Source organism: Otolemur garnettii, unplaced genomic scaffold (genome assembly GCF_000181295.1).
Source record: "Otolemur garnettii isolate 467f Iridium unplaced genomic scaffold, OtoGar3 scaffold00110, whole genome shotgun sequence".
In the NCBI taxonomy this organism is placed as follows: Eukaryota; Metazoa; Chordata; class Mammalia; order Primates; family Galagidae; genus Otolemur; species Otolemur garnettii.
The window spans coordinates 3,344,284-3,351,864 of NW_003852505.1; positions in this window are offsets into that span (position 1 = coordinate 3,344,284).

Consider the following 7,581-nt stretch of genomic DNA (forward strand, 5'->3'; position numbering starts at 1 on the left):
AAAAAAAAAAAAAAAAAAATTGTCCCTCTATTCAAAGTACTGGTGTTTTTCTTCCTCTTTTATATACTTCTCCTGTCAATCCACGAATGTCAACACAGCTCAGCTTACATTCCAGGCAGATCAGTCCTTTGCCCATGCTATGAACCCCAATAATAGTAATCTTATTTCCCGTGCCCCACTGTGGGCACTCTCTAACATCCATCCCTATTTTCCTGCCCTGTGTGGGAAGTTTCTTAGCTAATGCCCCTAGCGGCTTTGCTTTTAACTCCCATTTCTAGGCTCTACAATTTCTGCTATCAGGTGACATTTATAGAGAACTAAATTCAGGCCCTAGCTATTTCTCTCCAATAGAAACCCCATCCTGTCTCATCTTGCTTTCAAGACCATCCATTTTCTTTTCTTTTTTTTTGAGACAGTTTCACTATGTTGCCCTCGGTAGAGTGCTGTGATGTCACAGCTCACAGCAGCCTCCAACTCTTGGGTTTAAGCGGTTCTTTTGCCTCACCTCCCAAGTAGCTGGGATGACAGGCACCCACCACAATGCCTGGCTATTTTCTATTGCAGTTGTCATTGTTGTTTAGCTGGCCCAGGCCCGGTTCAAACTCATTAGCCTCGGTGTATGTGGCTGGCAGCATAACCACTGTGCTACAGGCACCGAGCCAAGACCATTCGTTTTCAAACCTTCCCTCTTAATGAGGCAAATGAACTCAGTTGGGTAGATACATCCCTTCATCCATAGGTCAGCAGGAATCAGTTTCAGAAGAAAGAGACCTCTATCCATAGACTCCAGGAATTTCTGAGTTCATTGTTTAAAAAAGAAATGTAGGGGGCAGCACCTGTGGCTCAGTGAGTAGGGCACCAGACCCATATACCGAGGGTGGTGGTGGGTTCAAACCCAGCTCCGCCAAACTGCAAAAAAAAAAAAAAAAAAAAAAAGAAAGAAAGAAATGTAGGCTCAGCACCTGTAGCTCAAGCAGCTAGGGCACCAGCCACATACACCAGAGCTGGTGGGTTTGAATCCGACCCAAGCCCGCCAAACAACAATGATGATAACTACAACCAAAAAAAAAAAAAATAGCTGGGCGTTGTGGGGGGTGCCCGTAGTCCCAGCTATTTGGGAGGCTGAGGCAAAAGAATCACTTAAGCCTAAGAGTTGGAGGTTGCTGTAAGCTGTGATACCACAGCACTCTACCTTGAAACTCTGTCTCAAAAAAAAAAAAAAAAAAAAGAAAAAAGAAAAGAAATGTAGGCCTGGCTCAGTGGTTCACGCCTATAATCCTAGCACTTTGGAGGCCGAGGCAGGTGAATTGCTTGAACTCAGGAGTTCCATACCAGCCTGAGCAAGAGTGAGACCAGGTCTGTACTAAAAATAGAAAAACTAGCCAGGCATTCTGAGGCACCTGTAGTCCCATCTGCTGGGGAGGCTGAGGCAGAAAGATCTCTTGAGCCCAAGAGTTTGAGTTTGCTGTGGGCTATGATGCCAGGACACTCTACCCAAAGCAACAGAGTGAGACTCTGTCTCAAATAAAAAAAAAAAAAGAAATTTAATTTTAATCAGAGAAAGGAGGGAATTAAAGGAGAGGCCTTGCTGAAATAACAGGAAAATATCTAACCTCACACTTTCCCAAATGAAAGTTAATCCTATGAGTTCTCTCACTAACAGGCACCCTGTGGGAGTTCTGTTTTGCACAGCTTTTGAAAAAAGCTGAACAGATGGAAAAGAGATGTAAATCTTTCTCTTTAAAATTGCTTTTGAGAATCTGCATTTTTACAGTTCCGGAGTAAACAGCAGGGGTCCCTGACAAAAACTGTATCTTGAGGGCAGAGTCACACCTCTAGCAGTAAAGCCTTTTTCCAATGAAAGGCACTGGAACCAACTCTTGGACTTTGACATCCTGCCATCGTTTCTGTTATCAACTGACAGCGATCGCCATTTTTTCTTTCTCTCTGCAGCAAGCCACTTTGCCTCAGTGCCTGTACCTCCATTCTCTTTTCTCTTTCCTTCGGATGCCACATCCTTTCCCTGCTCTCTTTATCCCCGCCCCCCCCTTCCCCTCTCTCATCTAAGAAGATAAAATGAACTTGTTTACTTTTATATATCCTAATCTCCGTGTGGGACATTTCTGTTTACCTGTGCTGTGAGTTCCTAGTGAGTTTTCGGACTCTAACTGCAGGGCTTGTGGATGTTTGTCTCACTTGCTAAATGACAGTGGTCTTGCATAAGAACTCTGCAAAGGAAAATGACTATTTGTTGGTTAAGGGGAGGTGGCTGAGGTGAGGAATTGTTTGCCTTGGGACACCCATACTGCTTAGGCTTAAGAAAGAGAGCAAAAGAAAGTCTCAAATGAATCCCCAAATAAAAGTAACGTCATGTGGCATTCTTAGGATGAGGGGTATGTAGTAAGGGTTATGGTATCACAGCAACTGACTCCACGAGTTTTTCACTTAAGGTTTGATAACCCCAGTCTATGTCCAAGTCAAGTGAGACAAAGTTGAATTTACCCATCAGGTAATCCAGTGAAGGGCTCTATTTCAACCCTATTATTTTATTTGCAGAATTGCAAGTTTTCCTGGAGGAGTTCATGGAATGTGTGGAAAAACAGTCCACCCTTATATATGCTGAGAACGTGCCCAATTATAAATACAGCACCTCACGGTCAGAATCCAGGCTATAGGGTCCTTCAGTTCCTCCAAGCTTCTTTCTGTGTCCTGACTGGAGGGACTTGACTATTCCGTGACTTTATCAGCAGTTATCCCTGCAGGCTTGAACCTAAGCCAAGGCCTTGAACAATCCCAGGGACTGATAAACTTATTTAGGTTGTTGCTCAAAGCCCTGAAAGATCAAAAATGTTGCTAAACACATAGAAACTAGTTCAAACCCTGAACCAAATTCTTTAACCCTCATACAAACTGCATAACCCAACCCCCTCAATTCTGACATACCCAGGCAGAACATCTCTTGTCTTACCATCCTTTATTAGCAAGCTAATGCCTCCTTTGTATATAGGTTCTCCAAATAAACGCTTTGGATTGACCACCCAGGCCTTTAGTGCTTCTTTCTTTGGAATCCCGTCCAGCCGCATCTGGGGACAGGTTAGAGCAGTCCCCTGTGGGAATTCTCTTGCCTCTTGCTTTTGGAGCAACTCAAGCTGTGGGTTCTGCCAGACAGAACGCTGGCAGTTTAAATGCACTTAAACTCCATGTCCATACCTGGTGTGCATTTATAGTAACTCTTCTCTAGATTTGAAAGGTGACTTTTCATATCTATTGGAGAGACCACATTTTTGTACTGTCCAATTAAGAAATTTTTTTCTGCCTTTCCTTTCCCATGTCCTTTGTCTCTAAGTACTTGTAGTTGAAGCAGTTTCTTACAATTTTTACTCTCAGGCATTTCCAGGTTAGATCACCAAGGTTCTGACTATATTTGTTTGAATCAAGAACCAAGTTATGTGAATCTGGTTTCAATCACAAAAACTTTCCTCCCCAAATAGTTCACAACTTCTCTCTACTTAGTTTGACCACCAGTCTTAGTATCTTGAAAGTTTACTGGCACGTGTTCTTTGCTGTGACAAATTTTAGAAAGCAAGACCACATTCAGAGCCTTAGATTACTGTAAAGTGCTGAATCTACTACACTCGTCACAAAACTATATTTATAATTTTTTTTAGCTCAAACCAACATCTGAAAAGGCAACCTATCTTGGGTCAGCATATTTGCTGTGGCAAGTTTCTAAAGATATTTTTCTGGCTTGGTGCCCATAGCTCAGTGGTTAGGGCGCTGCCCACATACACCAGGGCTTGCGGGTTTGAACCCTGTCCAGGCCTGCTAAACAACAATGACAACTACAACAAAAAAATAGCCAGGCATTGTGGCAGACGCCTGTAGTCCCAGCTACTTGGGAGGCTGAGGCAAGAGAATCACTTAAGTCCAAGAGTTTGAGGTTGCTGTGAGCTATGATGTTACAGCACTCTACTGAGGGTGACATAGTGAGACTGTTTCAAAAAAAAAAAAAAAGATATTTTTCTAAGCCAAAGTTATTTCTTTAAGTTAGAATAAAGTTCTGATCAATGCCTTTGCAATATTTAAAATGTACTTTAGAAAAAACTAGGCTGGGCACAGTGGCTCATACCTGTAATCCCAGCACTCTAGGAGGCTGAGATGGGCGGATTGCTTGAACTCAGAAGTTCAAGACCACCCTGAGCAAGAGCGAGACCCTGTCTCTACCAAACATAGAAAAACTAGCTGGGCATTGTCATGGGTGCCTGTAGTCCCAGCTACTTGGGAGGCTGAGGCAAGAGGATTGCTTAAACCCGGGAATTTGAGGTTGCTGTGAGCTGTGACACCACAGCATTCTACCCAGGGCCACAGAGTAAGACTCTGTCTCAAAAAAAAGGAACAGAACCATTGTTTGTGGGATTAATTTCAAAAGACTTCTTTCTTTGAGAACCCAGACTGTGGGACAGCACCTGTGGCTCAAAGGAGTAGGGAGCTGGCCCCATATGCCAGAGGTGGCGGGTTCAAACCCAGCCCTAGCCAAAAACTGCAAACAAAACAAAAGTAAAAGCCAAACAAATACTAAAAAAAAAATAAGAAAACTCAGCTGTGGGTAAACCATAATCTGAAGCAATGTTTTGCTTATCTGTTCTGCCTCACGCCACCACCCCACCTTAATACATCTGGTTCCTGAAAGAAGTGGTGATATGTTAATAGTATATAAGACTCTTGAAAATACCATCCATGGCTCAGCACCTGTAGCTCAGTGGCTAGGGCACCAGCCACATACACTGGAGCTAGCTGGTTTGAATCCAGCCCCAGCCTGCCAAACAATGACAACTACAACCAAAAAATAGCCGAGCATTGTGTCAGGCGCCCGGCTACTTGGGAGGCTGAGGCAAAAGAATCACTTAACCCCAAGAATGTGAGGTTGCTGTGAGCTGTGATGCCACAGCACTCTACCCAGGGGGGACAGCTTCAGGCTCTGTCTGAAAAAAAAAAAAAAGAAAAGAAAAGAACCACTTCTGGAAAAGGCATTCACTTTTTTTCATCTTCTTCCAGGCAGCCTGAGCATACAAAAAGGAAGTTCTTTGTTAGTGTGTGTCAGACTAGATGTGAGGATTGACTGAGGGATTTGTGTTGAGCACTCTCCAGCTTTTAGTTTCAGCCATGGCCAGAGCAGAGGAGGTGCCAGTACTGGGTATGATGGTGTCCTGGAGCTTATTTGCACAGATGCTTGTAGTTCTGAGTCTGTTTAATGGTTAAGACTAAGGAAAATGATTATCACTGGGAAATAAGAATTTTTGGTTTCAAATTCATCCTGCGAGAGTGGCTGGGCATACACAGGTACATTCTTGGATTTTCCTTACAGGGCCCAGGGCCTCTGTGGAGCAATAACATCCTCCCTGTAGAAGCCTCACACAACACACACCCACTTTGCAACCACAAGTGAAGAAGGAGAGGCGAAAGGAATAAAAATTAGCAGACACCATGGCATGTCTTCCCAAGGAGACAGAGCTCCTCTTCATGGTGGGAACATAGAAGTGCTATGAAACTGGTGTTTGATTAACCCCCGTGAGTGGATATTCATTATCATGGCACTTTATCTATAGTCATTGCAGTCACTTTATAGTGTGACTGCTATGTCCATCATCAATCAAGGTAACATAAAACTTCATTAAAGGCGGACTTTACCTAACAAATGCAATCAGTGTAATCTGGAATAAAAAAAAAAAAAAAAAAACTTCATTAAAGGAAGCTCACATTGCACAAGATTACTCACAAAGGTTTAACTGAGAACTTTATGCTTTAAAAGGGTGGACCTGAGGCCAGGTGCAGTGGCTTACGCCTGTAATCCTAGCACTCTAGGAGGCTGAGGTGGGTGGATTGCCTGAGCTCATGGGTTTGAGAACAGCCTGAGCCAGAGCGAGACCTTGTCTCTAAAAATAGCCAGGTGTTGTGGTGGGTGCCTGTAGTCCCAGCTACTTAGGAGGCTGAGGCAAGAGCAATGCTTTGAGCCCCAGAGTTTGAAGTTGCTGTGAGCTATGACACCACAGCACTCTACCGACAGTGGCAAAGTGAGACTCTGTCTCAAAACAAACAGGCGTTGTGGTGGGCACCTGTAATTCCAGATTCTAGGGAGGCTGAGACAAGAGAATCACTTGAGCCCAAGAGTTTGAGGTTGCTGTGAGCTGTGACACCACAGCACTCTACTGAGGGAGACAAAGTAAGACTCTGTCTCAGGAAAAAAAGGTGGACCCGAATTCTTTATCCCCCTAACCTGATTTTAGTTTGTTTTTTTTTTTTCTATCCTTGGAGTTTTTCACAAAGAAGACTACATACACAAAGCAGAGGTTTGACTGCTTTTTCCAATGAGTGATTATTCTGGAACATTACTCAGGGAACCATCTTCTTACTTTTGCTTTGAGTAGCACTAAGTGAAAAGGTCCCCTTTCAGTGTTTATTTTATTTTATTGTTGGGGATTCATTGAGGGTATAGGAAACCAGGTTACACTGATTGCATCTGTTAGGTAACATCCCTCCTACAATAATCCTGTCTTGCCCCCAAAAGGTGTGTCACACACCAAGATCCCACCCCCTCCTTCCTTTCCTCTCTCTGCTCTCCCCTTCACCCACCCCCACTGTGTTAATTGTCATTAATTGTCCTCATATCAAAATTGAGTACATAGGATTCATGCTTCTCCATTCTGGTGATGCTTTACTAAGAATAATGTGTTCCACTTCCATCCAGGTTAATACAAAGGCTGTAAAGTCTCCATTTTTTTTAAATGACAGAATAGAATTCCATGGTGTACATATACCACAGCCTGTTAATCCATTCCTGGGTTGGGGGGCATTTAGGCTGTTTCCACATTTTGGCAATTATAAATTGAGCTGTGATAAACGGTCTAGTGCAAGTGTCCTTATGATAGAAGGATTTTTTTCCTTCTGGGTACATGGCCAGTAATGAGATTGCAGGATCAAATGGGAGGTCTAGCTTGAGTTCTTTGAGGGTTCTCCATACTTCCTTCCAAAAAGGTTGTATTAGTTTGTAGTCCCACCAGCAGTGTAAAAGTGTTCCCTTCTCTCCACATCCACACCAGCATTTGCAGATTTGAGCCCTTTTAGTGTTTTATCAGTAGGAAGTGGGGCTCGCTCTAGGATGCTGAAGGTGGAAAAATACATCTGAAGGAGTGTTCATCTGCCTGTGAGCTGGGGAAGGTACATTAATGTACTTCCTGAGTTTGGGGTAGGAGAGGGGGAAGAGCATCTTTCTGGCCTTGATGAAATCTCTTTTTGTGTTTCTTTTGAAATGGCAGAACCTTTGAACCAGAATGGCTTTTATTCCCCTATATCCTCCACAAAAATGGACAGCAGTGACTAGAATTTGAAGCATGTGGATGGATGTTCATTTGTCAGCTTCCTAAACCCCATGAGCAGCCGTTTTGGAAGTTTCTCTTAAGAATCAAGGGTTTGGCTTGGCGCCTGTGGCTCAAGCGGCTAAGGCGCCAGCCACATACACCTGAGCTGGTGGGTTCAAATCCAGCCCAGACTCGCCAACCAACAATGATGGCTGCAACCAAAAAA